The sequence below is a fragment of the Balaenoptera acutorostrata genome, chromosome 2 (assembly GCF_949987535.1).
Source record: "Balaenoptera acutorostrata chromosome 2, mBalAcu1.1, whole genome shotgun sequence".
NCBI lineage: Eukaryota > Metazoa > Chordata > Mammalia > Artiodactyla > Balaenopteridae > Balaenoptera > Balaenoptera acutorostrata.
In genome coordinates, this window is record NC_080065.1 from 46,153,766 (window position 1) to 46,176,860 (window position 23,095).

The window sequence follows — 23,095 nt, forward strand, 5'->3', positions numbered from 1 at the left end:
CGCGGCGGACGGGCGGAGCGTGGGGTCACCTCCCGTGCGGTGCGAGGGGTGTTGCTCAGATACCTTTTCTGCCGGTGGTCGCCTAACCTGGCCTCCGCAACCCTGGCCGCCGGTTATTGCTGACTCGTGGGGAGAGCTGGACCCTCGACCCCGCTGCCTGCCAGCTCTCCTCATGGGGATTGGGTAATAAAGAGGAACGGGGTAGTCAGTGACAAAGACTCTCTCCCTGTCCAAACTTTAGCCAGGCTCCTCTGAGCCATCTACTCGCCTGGGCCTCCATTGAGGCTTTCGAATCTGGTAGGGCAGAGCCCCGTATTAGCGTGAATTCTAAGTCATCCCTGTACCCTTGGTATCTGGTTACTTTTCATATGTGATCAAATTCCTTTATACATAAGTCCTTTAATATATAAGTCCTTGGCCTGCCTTTAAGCAGGAATCCCCCTACCCTTAATGTCTTCTCTTAATTTTCCATCCACTAACCCGCTCACTCTGCTTGTCTGTTGGCTGTGATAAACTCCCAGATGTCTTTGCTGTTTTCGGAGTTGAGCACAATTGCTTTCTCCTGTTGCAAGTTATGACCCCCTATTGCAATAGTTTGGAATAAAGTCTTCCTCACCACTTTAACAAGTGTCAGAATGAGTTTTCTTTATTCCTCTCACCCCTGATTCCAGGAGGACCCTAGCAAAATTTAGTAATCTCAGTTTCCTAACCTGTAAAATTGGGATGTTGATAATCCCTGCTCTGTGTTCTAGTCAAGAAGTGATAAAGCCCAGAAAAAATACATATGAAAGTGTTTTCTAAAAGCTTAAACCCTCTACAGATGTTAACCATTGGTATCTCTCCTCATTCATAAGATGTGAGACAAATTGAAAACTGTTACCTAGTACTTCTCACTTTGCCTGCAAAACAGTCATAAAATCAGTGGAGAGATACTATCACCCTCAGGGAATCTGAATACCTTGCCCCAAGTGATCCCCCAACAAGCAAAAAAATGTATTTGAAGAAGCATGTTTTTCTTTAAAAGGAATGTGAACATTGGATTTCACCTTTTGTCTAAATATCTTCTGAAGCCATTAAACACTTTATACCTGAGAAAGATGTACCACTGTTTATTCTCTGACTTCCCTTACTTCCAGGGTTACAGGGACCCCAAATTGCAAGGCCACAGTGAATTGAACTTACTTGTGGTATGTAAGTGTTTGGCATGTGTTAGCTGAATATCGTGATAGAAGTGTGTTGGTGTACAGGAGGCAAGCAAGGGGACGGGGTGTTCACCTGGGAGCTCTGGAGACTTCACAAGAAGGTGAGAGTTACATTGTTCTTTCCTATCTCTCCCACACCAACAGCCATTTTCTTAGGTGAGAAGCTAGTAAAGAAGACAGTTAATATATTAAGAAATGTTTTCCCTTTGGAGGAGTTACAAATAGTAGCTTTAAAAATAGATCAACAGGAAATTAATTCCCTGGCGGTCCAGTGGTTAGGACTCCGTGCTTTTACTGCCAAGGGTCTGGGTTTGATCCCTGGTTGAGAAACTAAGATCCCACAAGTCGATGAACATGGCAAAAAAAAAAAAAAAAGATCAACAAAGCAAAGTCCATTAAAATGCATTGTCATGCCCTGTGATTTTAAACGGGATCTGTGCTATGTGCAGATTATAAGCAGTAAGTCTTCAGTTGAGAGAATGATTAAGAAATGTCATTTTGCTTTGAGTTGGGGGGTTTTGTTAGTTTTTGGAGAGAGTGTTGTTTATTTGTTTTGGTTTATTATCATGATTGGGTTCTAGTGTGATCACTAGAATTGAGAATGAGTTAAATAACCTTGAAATGATGGTGAAAATAATAAAAAGGAAACACTGATTATATAGTGACACCATTAACACCCCCTTGGGGGTAGGTACTAGTGTGTCCCTGGATAGGACATGAAACCTTAGAGATTTTCTTAAATGCCTAGCAAAGTTTGTCCTGGGGTCTGTATTTTTGTCTCTGTAATAGAGCCATCAAATACAAAAGCAAAATAGAGTGGGCTTGGGAAGAATAGTCCTGAAGAATCTCTGAAGAAGAGAGAAACTAATTTCCTCTCTTCTTTTATTACTAAGCATTTTGAAAAGGAGACTGTAATCTACAACCTCCCTTTTAATTTCTCCCTAAATACTTGTGTAGTCTCACTTCTGTCCCCACTCCTCTACTGGCACTGTTCTTTAACATAGTGTTATTGGTACGTCTCCATCTCTCTGTTCCAACAGTGCTTTTACTTCTTTTTATTTTATAAAGTTTCTGCACAGTAATAAGAATAAATTCCTTTAGAACATTTGTGTTTGTATGTGCTTATGTCCTTTCTCCCCACCTGGACTGAAGCAAATATAGTGTTTATTATACTCAAAAACATTGTGAAACTAAAACAATTAAAAATGTAAGTGTTTGGTTCCCTAGTACATGTGTCTCCCCCCCAAAAAAAATTTCACAATATGATATAATCCTTTTTGTACTTATTGTCAAAGCTATTTATTACCTTATTAAAGTTTTTTATTATGTAACATTTGATACATAAATATATATATATAACATATAAGTAAGTTATGAAGCATAATAATAGACAACTGGGAATCCACTACTCAACTTAATACCTAGAGCATTGTGGTATCATTGAATCTACCTGTGTGTTCAATCCCTTTCTTGTTCCCTGCTTCAGGAAAAGTAACCACTATCCTGAATTTTGTGTTTATCTTTTTCTTGCTTTGTTTTTTCAAAAACACATGACCACACATGTATGTAGCTCTGAAAATATATATTGTTTAGCCTTCTTGTATTTTATCTTTTAAAAACATTATGCCATATATGTAGTTTTCTGCCCTTGATTTTTTTTCACTCATTTTTTACACCCATTCATGTTGCTGCAATCATTGCAGGTGTATCATATAAATGTATCATTCATTCTTCTGACCATGACCATCTGGGTTATTTCCATTCTTGCTATTACAAATAATACTGCTGTGAACATTCATGTACATGTCTCCTGTGTGGAATTGCTAGCTGTGGAACTGCTGCATCATGGGGTATGCAAAAGTCCAACTTCACTGAAAAATCCCAGATTGGATTGCTAAGCGGTTATACCATTTTACTCCACCCCCACCAGTGGTAGATAAGACTCCACATTTACATCAACACTTAATATTTTGAGATTTCTTAATTTTGGGTAATTTAATAGATATAGTCTATATTTCAACATAGACTTAATTTGCATTTCCCTGATCACTAATGTGGTTGTGCATCTCTTCCTAAATTTATTCACCAAAAACGTTTCCTCTTCTGTCAATTGCCTATTCACATTTTTGCCTGTTTTTCTATTAGGTTGTTTATCTTATTTGTATCAAACTATAGAATTTCTTTTTATATTCTCAATAGCAATTCTTGGTGGTGTAAATTTTTCCTTCCAATATGTGGCTTGTCATTTCACTTCCTTTATAAGCAGCTATGTGACAGAGTTATTGTAAATGTAATGTAAGCAGAAGTCTACTGGCAGATTTCTGTGAAAGTTTTTACTTTCCTGACCAAAGAAAAAGGCTGGTTTCGCTTCCCTCCGCTTCCTACCTTCCTTGAACATGGACATGATATTTAGAGTTACAGCAGCCACCTTGTGATCATGAGGGAATGGTCAAGAAGAGGAACATCACTGGTCTTTTTAATCTTGAGCTACTAAAACAACCAGCAACTTGGCTACCTCCAGATTTCTTCTAATCTGAGGGAAAAAAATTGCTTAAGTCTCAAATATTCACAACTGATACAAGGCTCAAGAGTACTTTGATTACTATTTCTGAGAAATCACATATCATACTACTCTAAGAAAGCCTTTTACTTGAGGTAATTTAATTGAATTTCTGGCTTCCTTGAAACCACAAAGCCCTGAATAAAACAATTTTCGTATCTAGAATGGATGTTGAAGAATGGTTTGAGCATAGAGGCAAAACAAGTGACATATTCTGGGGTCTTTGAGTAGGAAAGGCTGTGAAACAAGGAACTCTCATTGAGGACTAGTAGAAGATAAGGTTCTAGAAGGTAGGTTATAGCACTTTGTAGCTTTAAAGTGTGTCTGGAGGTAAAAATACATCACTGAAAATACATAGCGACATGCTTAAAACAGTCATTTAAAACAAGTAATCTAGTAGTGAGAGGAAGTCATAATCTCTGCAGTGGGCTGTAAATTCAAGATGAATAAACCTTATTTTGTAAACCATATTTAATTTCAAGTCCTTTTCTGGGTTTATTTCCATTTTGTTATCTTCTGTGGTTCCTAAAATCTTGCTTATGGCTTCCAGCCCTTTTTCAGCTTTGTTGCAGAGTATTAAGGGGAAAGTCTTCTATTATAATTGAGCCAGTCTACAAATGTGAGGAAAGTACTTGCGAGAGTAATTCACCTCCGTAAAAGGAGGTGAATCCCTAGGATCAGAGCTGGAGGCCTTGTGGGTGGACAAACCAGCTCCACCAAGATATTCTTCCACTAAGACTCTCCTTCAGTGTCAAGCTTGGAGGGCCTGAGTTTTTTGTTTGTTTTTTTAAGAAGACAATATTTCCTTAATCGGCTTATTGTGATAATCAAATATAAAAATGTAGGTGCTATTGCCTTGCAAATGTCTGATCTAGGCAGACACACAATACATATTTTTTCAAAAACAAAGATTTCTGTGAATCCACATCTATTATTTCTGCTTCCCTACCACCCACTCAAACGCAAATTTACCATGGTTCCCTAATCTACCAAAGAAATGGGGCTGGTCTCGCTGAGTTATTCTGGTCTCAGGTTATCACCACTTCCTTTCTCTAGGATGCTCACAAATTATTCCTTTAACCATCTCTTAAAATAGTATATCACCAGAGGTAGAGAAGTTAATTGCCTATAAAATATCTATAGCCTTAAAGACATCGTATATATTTTTCTTAAAAAAAAAATCTTGAGTAGGATTGCCATCCAGTTACTAGTCTTTAATCAGACTCCACCTTCTTCAGCTGTTTTAGAAATCATGCTAAAATTCTCCCTTCTCTCATCTTTTAATTTCTTTTCTGTTCACAACCCCCAGTTTGTGCTTTGTTAAACCTCATCCCTGTATTGATATAACTGGTTAACTCACCTCCTTAAAGCAAAGGGAGTAAGCCTTCTTCACCTCTGTATCCCCAGCTCCTAGAGCTGTACTTGGCCCAATGAAGTCACGTGCAGTTTTTTTTGTTGTTGTTGTTAAATTGCTTGAATAAACAAATGAACAGAAAACAAAAAATAAACAACAGTCTAGGAGAGAGTCAAGCTATGCCCCCCATGCTTTCTGTTGTCATTCTAGCTTTTTCCCCCCAAATTTAAGCTTGTCTGGGGGCAGAGGTGAGGAGTAGGGTTAATTTTTGCTCCGCTCTTCTTACAGGCTCATGACACCACTTTATAAGTATATTTTTGTGTCCTTGATAATGTGAGCTACAGTTGACCCTTGAACAATTTGGGGGTTAGGGGAGCTGATCCTCAGCTGAAAATCCGAGAATAACTTTACTGTTGACCCTCCGTATCCTAGGTTCAACATCCATGCATTCTACCGAATGGGGATCAGGCAGTGCTATAGTATGCATTTAGTGGAAAAAAACGAGTATAAGGGGACCCGAGCAGTTCAAACCCTCGTTGTTCAAGGGTCAACTGTACTTTAAAAAGTGAATCTTTCCTCCCTCCTTACATTTAAAAAAAAAATTAATACTAGTATTTTCCCAGATATAGACAGTTTTATGGTATTTAAAATAAAAGTTCTAAAAGGAGGTCACATGAGACAAACACCTATTCTTATGTCTAAATTAACAGTGGAGATTATCATATTAAGTGAAGTAAACCAGAGAAAGACAAATATACGATACCGCTTATATGTGGAATCTAAAAGAAAAAAGGATACAAATGAACTTATATACAAAACAGAAATAGACCCACAGGCATAGAAAACAAACTCATGGTTACCAAAGGGGAAAGGGGGGAAGGGATAAACTAGGAGTTTGGGATTAACAGATACACATTACTATGTATAAAATAGATAACCAACAAGATATATAGATAGATAGATAGATATCACTTTGCTGTATACCCAAAACTAACACAACATTGTAAATCAACTATACTTCAATAAAAAAAATTTTTTTTAATAGTGGAAAAGAGATTATTTTCTGTAAACAACCCCAGTAATAAATATCATAAACAAAAAAAAAAAGTGGATCTGTCCCCTTCTAAGTGACTGTATTATGGAATACTCCTGATTGGACTGCAAAGGAAACTTTCCCTGCTTTTCTTCCTCATTAAGATCAGAGTCAGAAAAGCATTTCTAGGAACTTCCTAACCCTCAGAGCCACCTTCCCTTTCAGAGTCTCTCACATAACGAATTTCAGCTTACCTTTGGATTTTTAAAACACTGCCCTTTGTAAAATCTATGGCAATGATACTCAAACTTTACACATTAGAATCATCTGGGGCATTGGTTAAATACACAAATTCCCGTCCCCATCCCCAGAGATTCTATGCTAGGATGGAACTCAAGCATTGTTTTATCATGTTTAACAAATGCCCCAGGAGATTCTGATGCCCATCAGAATTTGAAAACCTCGGGTCTAGTCAGTCCACATTTTCACTCTCCAGACAGATTTTAATAAAATAAATTACTTTCTTCAAAGTAATTGCTATGCACTAAGACTGCAGTACAACGTAGTAATTCAACACCTGGGCTCAGGAATCAGGCTCACTGAATACACATGAGCAAATTACTTAAAACTTTCTATGCACCAGTTCCTTATTTGTAAGATGAGAATGATAACAACAGTACCTTCCTCATAGGTTTGTTGTGAGGATTAAATGAGATGATACGTCTAGAACTCTTAGCATAGTGCCAAGGCATATAGTAGGTGCTCAATAAATGTTGGATGTTATTATTCAAAGACTCCTGTCATTTCATCAGAACCAGGTTGATGGTGTATCCTATTAACCTTGGCCTGAGGACAGTGTCCAGGGGCGCTCCAAACCCTTTGCAATTGTATGTTAAATTCTATATGTGAAATTTTGCTGAGAAATGGATCTATAGATAGCTCTTCCCAGATTTTCTTTTTTTTTTTTAAATTTATTTATTTTATTTTTGGCTGCATTGGGTCTTCAGTGCTGCGTGCGGGCTTTCTCTAGTTGCGGCGAGTGGGGGCTACTCTTCGTTGCGGTGCGCGGGCTACTCATTGCAGTGGCTTCTCTTGTTGCGGAGCACGGGCTCTAGGTGTGCGGGCTTCAGTAATTGTGGCATGAGGGCTCAGTAGCTGTGGCTCGCAGGCTCTAGAGCACAGGCTCAGTAGTTGTGGTGCATGGGCTTAGTTGCTTCTCGACATGTGGGATCTTCCCGGACCAGGGCTCGAACTCGTGTCCCCTGCATTGGCAGGCGGATTCTTAACCACTGCGCCACCAGGGAAGCCCCCAGATTTTCAAAAGGGGTCTGTGACACTATACTGAGCTCTAGACACTTGCTGCTCAAATAGTGCCCTCAACTGGCAGTGTCTGCATTACCTGAGGCTTCTCAGAAAGGGACACTCAGATTCCACCGTGGACCTACTGAATCAAAATCTGCATTTCAGAAAGATCCCAAGTGACTCCTGTGCACATTAACGTTTGAGAAGCAATGCTCCAGAAATTTCCCAGGTTTCCCTGATAATGAGAATCACCTGCTATGCTTATTAAATATGCAGATTATCTGGGGTCTTGGAAATTCTGATTTATTAAATCTGGTAATTTTTTAAATTACTCTGTGTGATTGTTATATTTAGGGAGGAAACACTGCTCTCAAAAATGAAGCTAGCAGCAAGTTAAGAATTTGTTAGATAACCTGTTTATAGCTGAACCAGCCTTGCTGCACCAGACTCTTCCCCTTTGCATACAAGAACGGAGGAGATCGAAGTCAATACTTCAGCTGCTTCAAATCCCAGAGGCTTCCCAGTTCTTATCCATATGAATCCTTGTGATAAGTCCCTCTGTTTTCTGTAACCAGCTTGAGTCTATATACCTAGCTTCAAAAAATGCCTAACACAATGCCACTAATTACCATGGTGGATTTTTTGAGGGTTTTGTTTGTTTGTTTGTTTTGGTTTTGGTTTTTTATTGAAGTATAATTGACATACAATGTTAGTTTCAGGTATACAATTCTGTGATTTGACATTTAAATACACTATGAAATGATCATCATGATAAGTCTAGTAATCATCTGTCCCCATACAAAGTTATTACAGTATTATCGACTATATTCCCTATGCTATACATTATATCCACGTGACCTGTTTATTTTATAACGGGAAGTTTTTACCTCTTACTCTCCTTCACCTATTTTGCCCACTTCCCTCCCTCCTCCCCTCTGGCAACCACCAGTTTGTTCTCTGTATCTATGAGTCTGTTTCGGGTTGGTTTGGTTTGGTTGGTTGGGTTTTTCTGGGTTTTGGTTTTTTTTACATTCCACATGTAAGTGAAATCATACGGTATTTGTCTTTCTCTGTCTGACTTATTTCACTTAGCATACTACCCTCTAGGTCCATTACCTTAGGGTTTTTAAAAATAGTTGATACATATAAAGGAATATTTGTAATGTGTGTAAATTGTAAAGCATAAGAAAATAAACACCTTAGGACTCACTACCCAACGTAAGAGCTAAAACGTCTCCAATATTGTTGACGTTACCTGAGTGTTCCTTCCCAATCCCAAACCCCCAGCCTGCTCCATTTTCTACCGCCACTAACCCAGAGGTTACTACATTCTAAATTTTGTCTTTATCATTGCCTTTATTTAAAAGGAAATCATGATGGGACTGAGTGAACTGATGAGGATGAGTATAATTTTTGTGACTTTCTGTCTGAATTAAAAAAAAAAAAAATCCCACAAGGACTCAGAGGAAAAGAATATACAAATCAATTTTCACTGCAAAGTAAAGGAGCTGTTACAGTGGAGGATTACTGGACTGAATGTCAATGTTATGACATAGTATAAGTGTGTTTCATGTTTGGTAATTGCAATCATTGTTGCTTTTGTTGTGGTCATCCATGTACAATGCTTGGTGTCAGTCTATCTATCTCTTGTAAAAATAAAATACAGTGTGTGTGTGTGGAAAAAAAAAAAAAAAAAGGAAATCATGACTTTACCACATATTTGTCCCTGGTTAATATTTTACATGTTTTGAGCTTTATAAAAACAGTATCATATCATGTACATTAGTAAGTGAGGATTTGCTTTTTCACTCACCATTGTTTCTACTGCTTATTCATGCTTCCTGTTGCTACAGATCAGTCATTGTCACTAATGGATAAATTTCTCTTTAGGTGAATATGCCACTCATTATTACTCCATTCACCTATCAACAAACATCTGGGTGGTTTCCTTTGGGCTTTTAAAATGCACTTCGAAAAATACACGTATGAACAGTCTTGTATATGTTTCTTGGTGCACTTTGGCAGGAGTATCTCTAGAGCATTTAATAGGAGTGGAATGGCTAGGGTATTGTGGTAGGCTGACAATGGCCCCCAAAGATCTTGTTAACTTACATGGAAAAAGAGTCTTTGCAGATGTGATTAAGTGAAGGACCCTGAGATCAGGAAATTATCCTAGATCATCCAGGTGGGCTCTAAATGCAATCACAAGTGTCCTTATAAGTGGGAGGCAAAAGGAGATTTGATTCCAGACAGAAGAGAAGAAGGCAAAATTCCCTGTCAACTGTTTGAATCAGTCCAGTGAAACTGATTTTGGACTTCTGGTTCCACAACTGTGAGAGAATAAATTTCTGTTGTTTTAAGCCATCAAGTTTGTGGTGATTTGCTACAGCATCCATAGGAAACTAACACAGGTGTGCATATGTTCAACTTTACAAGATAAGGCCAAACAATTTTCAACCCAAATTAGCAAGTATCCAGAAACTATGATGTGTCAATGTCATGTATCAAATATTAGCTCTAATGGTGGTTCCAGAATTCCTAAATTCTTAAATTCCAGAATTTAAGAAACCTCTCTTAAAGCTGTATTTACATAACACTTTCAAAACAACTGGAAAAAAAAATCAAAAGTCCTATCAGAGAATATGGGTAGAGAGAGTAGGTTGCCATTGACTGGCACACTCCCAAGTTATTATTTTGCTGGCTTGTTAATAACAACGGAGTTCTCTGCTTGTTATATTATTCTCTTATTGTTGGGGACCTTGGAAAGATCATCTTCTTGGCCCCAGGTCAGGGAGGTATAACCAGCTCTCAGATATGTGAATGGGTTTTTAGAATCACTGGCATGCCATGTGTTTACTTGAATGATTTGCCTATTTATGAAGTTATTTTTGTTGTTACACCAAGGGCAGGTATATGTAGGAGCATTTCCCTGATCTCTGTACCTTGCAGAAACAGCACTTCTTTTCACTCAAACAGCACAGAGCCTCCAAGAACAGTGAAGAGGTCAAACTGTAAATAAGCCCTCTGTGCCCTTTACTCCTTGCATATCTGTTTTGATGCAATACAGTTAAGAACTCCCAGTCTTGCCAAACTTCTGACATTCTAGGATCATTATTGCTGCTGCCGATAGTGGCAGCTCATAAGGGGTGAAAGCATGACATATTTCTTAAAAAATGCATTTCCAACAATCAGGAGAAGGAAGGTGTATTAGTTTTCTATTGCTGCTATTACAAATTGCCACAAACTAGTGGCTAAAAACAACACACATATTATCTTACAGTTCTATAGGGCAGGATTCTAACGTGTCTCGCTGGGCTAAAATCAAAGTGTTGGCAGGACTGTGCTCCTTTCTGGAGGCTCTAGGGGAGAATCCATTTCTTTGCCTTCTCCAGCTTCTAAAGGCTGCCCATATTCCTTGGCTCATGGTCTCCCTCATCCCCCCAGCCAGCAACATTGCACCTCTCTGAACATTCTTCAATCGTCATATCTCCTTCTGACCACATCTGGGCGAAGTTCTCCAGTTTCAAGGACACCTGTGATTTTAGTTTGGGCTCACCCAGATATCCCAGGATAATCTCCTCAAAGTTCTTAATTTAATTACACCTGGAAAGTCTCTTTTGTCATATAAAATTACGTATTTACAGGTTCTGGTAATTAGGACATGGATACCTTTGGAGGGGAAGCATGATTCTGCCTACCACAGAAGATTTGTTTAAAGGGGAAAATAGAGAACAAATGCTATGCATACTTAGCTGCAAGTGCTATAGACATATAAGCCATATAAGCAACTTGTTGTACAGAGGGCCTATTAGAGCATTGGAGGTTGAATCGATTGCCAATAACCAATTATTTAATCAATCATGCCTATGTAATAAAGCTTTCATAAAAACTCACAAGAACAGGCTTTGGAGAGCTTCTGGCTTGGTGAACATGTGGAGATTTGGGGAGAGTGGTCCCTGTGGAGAGGGCATGGAAGCTCTTGGCCCTTTGCCCATCCCTTGTCCTATGCATCTGTATCCTTTATCATATCCTTTTATAATAAACTGATAATCCAGTAAGTAAAATGTTTCTCTGAGTTCGTGAGCTATTCTAGCCAATTAATCGAAACAAAGGAGGGGGTATGGGAATCTCTGATTTTTAGCCAGTTGGTCAGAAGTACAGGTAACAAACAACCTGGACTTGCAATTGGCACCCTGAGTTGCAGGGGGTCATCGGAACCTTCCATTTGTGCAGCCAGTTGGTCAGAAGCACAGGTAACCTGGGTGTCTAAAGCAGAGGGTGATCTTGCGGGACTGAGCTCTTTATCTGTGGAATCTGATTCTACCTCCAGGTAGATAGTGTCAGAATTGCTTTGAATTCTCAAACAACCTGCGGGCATCCAAGAATTGGTTGTTGGTATGGGAAGCCTACACACACACACACACACACACACACACACACACACACATTGGAACTGGATCTGGGAAGTACTTTGCAGTTGGATATATTGGTTGTCTTTTGAGGAGCAGAAATTCTTAATTTTAATACAATCCAGACCAATGTGTCAATTTCCCCCTTTATGGTTAGCATTATCGATGTTCTTTCTAAAAAGAAAAAGAAGCAAACAAACCCTTGGTTTATATTTTAATTTTAACTTTGTTTTCTTTTTCAACTTAGAAAAAGATGAATGCTCATTCTTTTCAAATTAATTAATTAATTTATTTATTTATTTTTGGCTGCATTGGGTCTTTGTTGCTGTGCGCGGACTTTCTTTAGTTGTGGAGAGCAGGGGCTACTCTTCGACGTGGTGCGCGGGCTTCTCATTGCGGTGGCTTCTCTTGTTGTGGAGCATGGGCTCTAGGCACACCGACTTCAGTAGTTGTGGCTCGCGGGCTCTAGAGCACAGGCTCAGTAGCTGTGGCACACGGGCTTAGCTGCTCTGTGGCATGTGGGATCTTCCCGGACCAGGGCTCGAACCCATGTCCCCTGCATTGGCAGGTGGATTCTTAACCACTGCGCCACCAGGGAGGTCCCTGAATGCTCATTCTTTTAGAAATGTATGGATAATGAAAAAGAAAAAAAGATGAAAAAATCAACAATAATTCAATACCCCCAAAACAAAGACAATTAGTGTTTATTTTTTTGTCTGTGTTGGGTCTTTGTTGCTGTGCACCGGCTTTCTCTAGTTGCGGTGAGCAGGGGCTACTCTTTGTTGCAGTGCACAGGCTTCTCATTGCGGTGACTTCTCTTGTTGCGGAGCATGGGCTCTAGGCGTGCGGGCTTCAGTAGCTGTGGCACGCAGACTCAGTAGTTGTGGTACACAGGCTTAGCTGTTCCGCGGCATGTGGAAGCTTCCTGGACCAGGGCTTGAACCCGTGTCCCCTGCATTGGCAGGTGGATTCTTAACTACTGCGCCACCAGGGAAGTCCAGTATTTTTTTTTTTAAATTTTATTTATTTATTTATGTATCCATTTATGGCTGTGTTGGGTCTTCGTTTCTGTGCGAGGGCTTTCTCTAGTTGTGGCAAGTGGGGGCCACTCTTCATCGCGGTGCGCGGGCCTCTCACTGTCACGGCCTCTCTTGTGGCGGAGCACAGGCTCCAGACGCGCAGGCTCAGTAATTGTGGCTCACGGACCTAGTTGCTCCGCGGCATGTGGGATCTTCCCAGACCAGGGCTCGAACCCGTGTCCCCTGCATTGGCAGGCAGACTCTCAACCACTGCGCCACCAGGGAAGCCCAGTCCAGTATTTTTAACCTTTAAATAACTCTGTATGGGGACAGATAGTCACTAGACTCATCATGGTGATCATCTCATAATGTATGCAAATGTCAAGTTAATATATAGTAGATCTGAAACTAACATAATATTGTACATCAACACTTTAATTTTTGATTTAAAAAATTATATGTCCTAGTTATTGAGTGAGACTAGTTACATAGAAATTTTGATTTCATGGAATTTTAATAAATAAAAATACTAAATGTACCAACTTACAGTGAAAAATTAACCCATTAATCTCAATACATCTGCTTTCTCCTAAATCTTAATTGTTTTCCCAGTAATACTAGACTTTTAGTTACAAAACTGTGGTAGAAATCTAATGTAACAAGCAACTGATATTTGGTCCACTGGACTGCCAGGGAATTCCCTAGACTATGATCTTACTTTTCAGCAGAAATTTTGCAGGCCAGAAGGGAGTGACACAATATATTTAAAGTGATGAAAGGAAAAAGAAAACCAAAACACAAGACAACAGCAACAACAAAAAAACAAGGACTTCCCTAGTGGTGCAGTTCTTAAGAATCTGCCTGCCAATGCAGGGCACACGAGTTCAAGCCGTGGTCCCGGAAGATCCGACATGCATTGGATCAACTAAGCCCATGCGCCACAACTGCTGAGCCTGCATTCTAGAGCCCACAAGCCACAGCTACTGAGCCTGTGTGCCACAACTACTGAAGCCCATGAACCTAGAGCCCATGTTCTGCAACAAGAGAAGCCACCACGATGAGAACCTGTGCACTTCAACAAAGAGTAGACCTGTTCACTGCAACTAGAGAAAGCTCGTGTGCAGCATCAAAGACCCCATACAGCCAAAAATAGATAAATAAATAAAGTTATATTTAAGAAAAAAGAAGGGGCTTCCCTGGTGGCGCAGTGGTTGAGAATCTGCCTGCTAATGCAGGGGACACGGGTTCGAGCCCTGGTCTGGGAAGATCCCACGTGCCGCGGAGCGGCTGGGCCCGTGAGCCACAATTGCTGAGCCTGCGCGTCTGGAGCCTGTGCTCCGCGGCGGGAGGGGCCGTGACAGTGAGAGGCCCGCGCACCGTGATGAAGAGTGGCCCCCGCTTGCCACAACTGGAGAAAGCCCTAGCACAGAAACGAAGACCCAACATAGCAATCAATCAATCAATCAATTAATCAATAAAAAAATAAATCTTAAAAAAAAAAAAAAAAAAAAAAAAAAAAGAAAAAAGAAGAAGCAATAATGCTCTACCTGGCAAGGTATCATGCAGAGATAAAAAGTTTTACAGACAAACAAAAGCTAAAAGAGTTCAGCACCACCAAACTGGCTTTACAAAAAAATGTTAATAAAACTCAACATCAAAAAAACAAACAATCCAATTAAAAAATGGGCAGAGGACCTGAATAAACATTTTTTCAAAGAAGACATACAGAGGGCCAACAGACATGTGAAAAGATGCTCAACATCACTAATCACTAGGGGAATGCAAATCAAAACCACAATGAGACACTGTTTCACACCTGTCAGAATGGCTGTTATCAAAAAGACAACAAAGAAGTGTTGATGTGGATGTAGAGAAAAGAGGATCCTCATGCACTCTTGGTATTGGTAGGATTGTAAATTGTTATAGCCACTATGGCACAGTATGAAGGTTCCTCAAAAAATTAAAAGTAGAACTGCCACATGATCCAGCAATCTCACGTCTGGGTATTTACCCAAAGGAAAAAAACCCCACTAATTCTAAAAGTTATATATACCAATGTCATTGCAACATTATTTAAAACAGCCAAGATACAGAAGCAACCTGAATGTCCATTGAGAGATGAATGGATAAAGAAAATGTGGTATGGATATACAATGGAATATTACTCAGCCATTAAAAAATGAAATATTTCCATTTGCCACACCATGGATGGATCTAGAGGATATTATGCTAACTGAAATAAGTCCCTGGTCAGGGAACTAGATCTCACATGCCGCAACTAAGAGTTCACATGCCACAACTAGAAGATCCCACATGCTGCAACAAAGATCCCACACATGGCAACGAACATCCAGTGTGCTGCAACTAAGACCCAGTGCAGCCAAATAAATAAATATTTTTTTAAAAAGTCAGACAAAGACAAATACTATATGTGGAATCTAAATAACAAAACAAACAAACAAATAAAACAAAATGAAAAGACTCATAGATAGAGAACTGGTGGTTGCCAGAGGGGAGGGGTGTGTGTGGGACAAATAGGTGAAGGAGATTAAGAGGTACAAACCTCCAGTTATAAAATATATAAGCCACAGTGATGAAGTATACAGCATAAGGAGTATGACCAATAATATTGTAATAACTTTGTATGGGGACAGATGGTTCCTAGATTTATTGTGGTGATCATTTCATAATATATGCAAATGTCAAACCCCTGTGTAGCACACCTGAAACTAACATAATATTGTAGACCAGCTATACTTCAATTAAAAGAAAGGAGATTCCAAAAAATAGGACAGGGAATGGTTTAGCGGGTCTAATATTAGTCAAATACCAGGTGTTAAGATAATAAATGACCTCTGATTATACTTGAATTCAAGATTTGGGGTTTTAAAAATTATGTCTACCTATGTGTTTTTATGTAAGAAGAACTTTTAGTACAATAAGGAAGACAAAATTATATAAGATTCTTCTGAACCTTAAAAGAATTAATAACTCAAGAAAGCCTAAATGGAGTATTAAATCAGAATTATATTAGATTGTGTTCATTTCAAATTTGTTAGAAACTTGAAATATGATACTAAGTACAACAGCATATATGAAATGGCAATATGATTGGCAGTGCTAGAAAATTTAGTTAAAGTAAACCTAATAGGGCTTCCCTGGTGGCGCAGTGGTTGAGAATCTGCCTGCCAATGCAGGGGACGCGGGTTCGACCCCTGGTCTGGGAGGATCCCACATGCTGCGGAGCGACTGGGCCCGTGAGCCACAACTACTGAGCCTGCGCGTCTGGAGCCTGTGCTCCGCAACAACAGAGGCCGCGATAGTGAGAGGCCCGCGCACCGCGATGAAGAGTGGCCCCCACTTGCCACAACTAGAGAAAGCCCTCGCACAGAAACGAAGACCCAACACAGCCATAAATAAATAAATAAATAAATAAATAAAATTAAAAAAAAAAAAAAAAGTAAACCTAATAAAGAAAGCAGAACATTCGCTGAAAACCGCATAGGAAATTGTGTACTCTTATTGAAGCTTGTCAGTTTATCCCCCTTCCAGAAAAAGGTTGGACCCCTTCTTGATTATATTCAAGTTAAGGTGCGAGCCAGATACATCTATCCCTTTCACAAAGTGTTCACAGATGTTCTACTAGATTCTAAAATGCTCTGTTAGATTCTACTAATATCTGTTGGCCAGAACTGGGTCATATTGCCACCTTAGCTACAAAGGATCTGGGAAAGTAGTATTATTAACTAAATGTACCACTTCCCTGAGGGGGGAAAATGGAGCTCTATTTTTAAGAAAGAAGGGGAGAAAGAATCTGGTTAGAAAATTATAACAATGTCACAAAATGTTTATTGTATGTTAGAGTGTCTATCAGAATATGTGTGCATGTATTAATTCAGATGTTTGTGTGAGCCTAATGTGTGTGTTAAGGTCAACAGAATTGGTTATAAATTCATTCAATAGGATTTCCCTGGTGGTCCAGCGGTTAAGACTCTGTGCTTCCAATGCAGGGAGCATGGGTTCCATTCCTGGTCGTGGGAAGTTCACATGCTGCAGGGTGTGGCCAAAAATTAATTTAAAAAAATTCATTCAATGAATATTTGTTTCTTGGGAAAAAAGAGAATTCGTTTTTTGCAGATTTGGCCCTTCTCCTTATCAATATCTCATCTATTATTTTGTTTTATTTCTTGCTTATTTTACACCCAACTGCTGTCTGAGGATGTACCTCAAGGACCACAGTCCTGGGGAAAGGAGAAAGCTGAAGAAGTGGGGCTGTGAGCCTGGATCTGGCTTGGACCTGAGCAGTTTTCTTTAATGTTTTAAATATTAGGTTTCTATATAAAATTTTATTTGAAAAAAGTGTTCCATTTACTCATTTTAAAAAATCCTGGATTATGGACAGTGCTTTACAAAGAGCAGATTAATAAAAGTTTCCAGAATTGCACGGTCCGATACACTTCATGTTTCTGGGAATCAGGCTCTTGATAGAGGTGTGATTTAATGCAGCTTGGAGACATGGGTTTGAACAGGCTCATTAGTCTGCATTTTAAGTATTGTGTTTATTAACTACCGTGGTTTGAAACTATCTGACACCTGTTAGCCAGGAACAATGTATGCATAAACCAGGGGATGAGAAACCAGGGCAGCAAACATTATGATCAGGAAACACTGTGGTTTCCTAGGTTAACAGCTAAAGAACCATTTTAGCTAGAAGCATCCTCTCGCTCTGACATGACTATTTTTTAAAATATTTTATTGAAGTATTAGCAGATGTAAAGTAGTATATACAGGATGGATTTAAAAAATGACTATTTTTTAGACTTTTCACTAAAATCTTAGGTGGCTTAGATGTGCTATCAAGAAATATTTTTTCATCTTTGAAACATTGGCTTATTCCCTTAGTAAAATTATGGAATGTGACTTTTTGTGTCTTTTCCTATCTTTACAGATATAAAGAAAAATTTAAAAATTGCTTATGTATTTGTTTGCCTCAAATAAGACATGTTTTATAGCCACACTGAGTCCCACACAGGATGTGGTTAAAGCCAGCCACTAGCATTAGTAGTTAAAAACAGTGAGGGGTAAGTGTCTCATGTATACAGTATTCATATGGCTTAGAAGTATGAATTCACTGGGTGAGACATTTTGCATTGAATTGATACTTACAAAGTTAATGTGAGATCATGAAATGATATAATCTTTAGTGGAAGTGAAGGATATAATTATATATAATGTAATTATTATTTTACTTTAAAATATATGCACAATGTCCCTTGATCCAACAATTCCATTTCCCAAATAGATGTGCAAAGATAAATATACAAGGATGTCTACTCCATTGTTTACAATATCAAAAAACTAGGAACAACAAATCTTTCTCAGTAGAGATTAGAAACAATACTATGGTACAGCCCATGCAATGGGATACTATATAGTCATTTTAAAAATGGAGTTGATACTTACATCTGGACTTTGAAAGATGTCTAGATATATTGTTATGTGAAAAAAAGCAAATTACAGAACAGAATATATAGTATAAGCCATTTGGTAAAAATATCAAGTGATTTATATATAATAAATAATATGTAGTAGATATATATTAGACAGTATATATCAATATAGATATTGAATATATCAATTACTTTATGTTTTATATAATATATATAATCTTGATATATAGTAGATAATATTATCATCTGTTGTGGGTTGAGACTCTAGGAAATGTTAGTTTCTCCTTTATTTTTTATGTAAATTGTTTATAGAATGTGTGATAATTTATAATACAGTATAATATTATATATATGATTTATAATACAAAATACATAAAATTTCTGCGTAGAAAAAAAGCTGTTACAATAATTGTTTCTAATTCATGGAACTATGAAAGATTTTTAAAAATTATTTGTGCTCTAATAATTATTTTTCCATGTGTATATGCTGTACTTTTTTTTTGCATTTTTATTTTTATTTATTTATTTTTTTAACATCTTTATTGGAGTATAATTGCTTTACATTGTTGTGTTAGTTGCTGCTGTATAACAAAGTGAATTAACTGTACATATACATATATCCGCATATTCCCCTCCCTCTCACGTCTCCCTCCCACCCTCCCTACCCCACACCTCTAGGTGGTCACAAAGCACCGAGATGATCTCCCTGTGCTATGTGCTGCTTCCCACTGGCTATCTCTTTGACATTTGGTAGTGTATATATATCAGTGCCACTCTCTCACTTCGTCTCAGCTTACCCTTCCCCCTCCCTGTGTCCTCAAGTCCATTCTCTATGTCTACGTCTTTATTCCTGTCCTGCCCCTAGGTTCTTCAGAACCATTTTTATTTTTATTTTTAGATTCCATATATATGTGTATATGGTATTTGTTTCACTCTTTCTTACTTCAGTCTGTATGACAGATTCTAGGTCCATCCACCTCACTACAAATAACTCAATTTCATTTCTTTTTATGGCTAAGATTCCATTGTATATATGTGCCACATCTTCTTTAACTATTCATATGTTGATGGACACTTAGGTTGCTTCCATGTCCTGGCTATTGTAAATAGAGCTGCAATGAACATTTTGGTACATGACTCTTTTTGAATTATGGTTTTCTCAGGGTATATGCCCAGTAGTGGGATTGCTGGGTAGTATGGTAGTTCTATTTTTAGTTTTCTAAGGAACCTCCATACTGTTCTCCATAGTGGCTGTATCAATTTACATTCCCACCCGCAGTGCAAGAGGATTACCTTTTCTCCACACCCTCTCCAGCATTTATTGTTTGAAGATTTTTTGATGATGGCCATTCTGACTGGTGTGAGGTGATACCTCATTGTAGTTTTGATTTGCATTTCTCTAGTGATTAGTGATGTTGAGCATCCTTTCATGTGTTTGTTGGCAATCTGTATATCTTCTTTGGAGAAATGTTTATTTAGGTCTTCTGCCCATTATTGGATTGGGGTTTTTGCTTTACTGATATTGAGCTGCATGAGCTGCTTGTATATTTTGGAGATTAATCCTTTGTCAGTTGCTTCATTTGCAAATATTTTCTCCCATTCTGAAGGTTGTCTTTTCATCTTGTTTATGGTTTCCTTTGCTGTGCAAAAGCTTTAAAGTTTCATTAGGTCCCATTGGTTTATTTTTGTTTTTATTCCCATTTCTCTAGGAGGTGGGTCAAAAAGGATCTTGCTGTGATTTATGTCATAGAGTGTTCTGCCTATGTTTTCCTCTAAGAGTTTTATAGTGCCTGGCCTTACATTTAAGTCTTTAATCCATTTTGAGTTTATTTTTGTGTATGGTGTTAGGGAGTGCTCTAATTTCATTCTTTTAAATGTAGCTGTCCAGCTTTCCCAGCACAACTTATTGAAGAGGCTGTCTTTTCTCCATTATATATTCTTGCCTCCTTGATCAAAAATAAGGTGACCATATGTGCATGGGATTATCTCTGGGCTTTCTATCCTGTTCCATTGATATCTATTTCTATTTTTGTTCCAGTACCATACTGTCTTGATTACTGTAGCTTTGTAGTATAGTCTGAAGACAGGGAGCCTGATCCTCCAGCTCCATTTTTCTTTCTCAAGATTGCTTTGGCTATTCGGGGTCTTTTGTGTTTTCATACAAATTGTGAAATTTTTTGTTCTAATTCTGTGAAGAATGCCGTTGGTAATTTAATAGGGATTACACTGAATCTGTAGATTGCTTTGGGTGGTATAGTCATTTTCACAATGTTGATTCTTCCAATCCAAGAACATGGTATATCTCTCCATCTGTTTGTATCATCCTTAATTTCTTTCATCAGGGTCTTATAGTTTTCTGCATACAGGTCTTTTGTCTCCTTAGGTACGTTTATTCCTAGGTATTTTATTCTTTTTGTTGCAATGGTAAATGGGAGTGTTTCTTTAATTTCTCTTTCAGATTTCTCATCATTAGTGTATAGGAATGCAAGACATTTCTGTGCATTAATTTTGTATCCTGCTACTTTACCAAATTCATTGATTAGCTCTAGTAGTTTTCTGGTGGCATCTTTAGGATTCTCTATGTATAGTATCATGTCATCTGCAAACAGTGACAGTTTTACTTCTTCTTTTCCAATTTGGATTCCTTGTATTTCTTTCTCTTCTCTGATTGCTGTGGCTAAAACTTCCAAAACTATGTTGAATGATAGTGGTGAGAGTGGGCAACCTTGTCTTGTTCCTTATCTTAGTGGAAATGGTTTCAGTTTTTCACCACTGAGAAAGATGTTGGCTGTGGGTTTGTCATATATGGCCTTTATTATGTTGAGGTAAGTTCCCTCTTTTCCCACTTTCTGGAGAGTTTTTATCATAAATGGGTGTTGAATTTTGTTGAAAGCTTCTTCAGCATCTATTGAGATTATCATATGGTTTTTATTCTTCAGTTTGTTAATATGGTTTATCATATTGATTGATTTGCATATATTGAAGAATCCTTGCATTTCTGGAATAAACCCCACTTGATCATGGTGTATGATCCTTTTAATGTGCTGTTGGATTCTGTTTGCTAGCATTTTGTTGAGGATTTTTCCATCTGTGTTCATCAGTGATATTGGCCTTAGTTTTCTTTCTTTGTGACATCTTTGTCTGGTTTTGGTATCAGGGTGATGGTGGCCTTGTAGAATGAGTTTGGGAGTGTTCCTCCCTCTGCTATGTTTTGGAAGAGTTTGAGAAGGATAGGTGTTAGCTCTTCTCTAAATGTTTGATAGAATTCTCTTGTGAATCCGTCTGGTCCTGGGCTTCTGTTTGTTGAAAGATTTTTAATCACAGTCTCAATTTCAGTGCTTGTGATTGATCTGTTTACATTTTCTATTTCTTCCTGGTTCAGTCTGGGAAGGTTGTGCTTTTCTAAGAATTTGTCCATTTCTTCCGGGTTGTCCATTTTATTGGCATAGAGTTGCTTGTTGTAATCTCTCATGATCCTTTGTATTTCTGCAGTGTCCGTTGTTACTTCTCCTTTTTCATTTCTAATTCTGTTGATTTGAGTTTTCTCCCTCTTTTTCTTGATGAGTCTGGCTAAAGGTTTATCAATTTGGCTTATCTTCTCAAAGAACCAGCTTTTAGTTTTAGTGATCTTTGCTATTGTTTTCTTTGTTTCTATTTCATTTATTTCTGCTCTGATCTTTATGATTTCTTTCCTTCTACTAATTTTGGGTTTTAGTTATTCTTCTTTAAGTTCTTTTAGGTGTAAGATTAGATTGCTTATTTGAGATTTTTCTTGTTTCTTCAGGTAGGATTGTATTGTTATAAACTTCCCTCTTAGAACTGCTTTTGCTACATCCCATAGGTTTTGGGCCATCCTGTTTTCCTTGTCATTTGTTTCTGGTACTTTTTGAATTCCTCTTTGATTTCTTCAATGATCTTTTGGTTATTTAGTAGCATATTGTTTAGCCTCCATGTGTTTGTATTTTTTACAGATTTTTTCCTGTAATTGATATCTAGTACAATAGCATTGTCAGAAAAGATACTTGATACGATTTCAATTTTCTTAAATTTACCAAGACTTGATTTGTTACCCAAGATATGATCTATCCTGGAGAATGTTCCATGAGCACTTGAGAAGAAAGTGTATTCTGTTGTTTTTGGATGGAATGTCCTACAAATATCAATTAAGTCCATCTTGTTTAATGTGTCATTTAAAGCTTGTGTTTCCTTATTTATTTTCATTTTGGATGATCTGTCCATTGGTGAAAGTGGGGTGTTAAAGTCCCCTACTATTATTGTGTTATTGTCGATTTCCTCTTTTATGACTGTTAGCATTTGCCTTATGTATTGAGGTGCTCCTATGTTGGGTGCATAAATATTTACAATTGCTATATCTTGCTCTTGGATTGATCCCTTGATCATTATATAGTGTCTTTCTTTGTCTCTTGTAATAGTCTCTATTTTAAAGTCTCTTTTGTCTGATATGAGAATTGCTACTCCAGCTTTTTTTTATTTCCATTTACATGGAACATCTTTTTCCATCCCCTCACTTTCAGTCTGTATGTGTCCCAAGTCTGAAGTGGGTCTCTTGTAGACAGCATATATATGGGTCTTGTTTTTGTGTCCATTCAGCCAGTCTTTGTCTTTTGGTTTGAGCATTTATTCCATTTATGTTTAAGGTAATTATCGATATGTATGTTCCTATTACCATTTTCTTAATTGTTTGGGGTTTGTTATTGTAGGTCTTTACCTTCTCCTGTGTTTCCTGCTTAGAGAAGTTCCTTTAG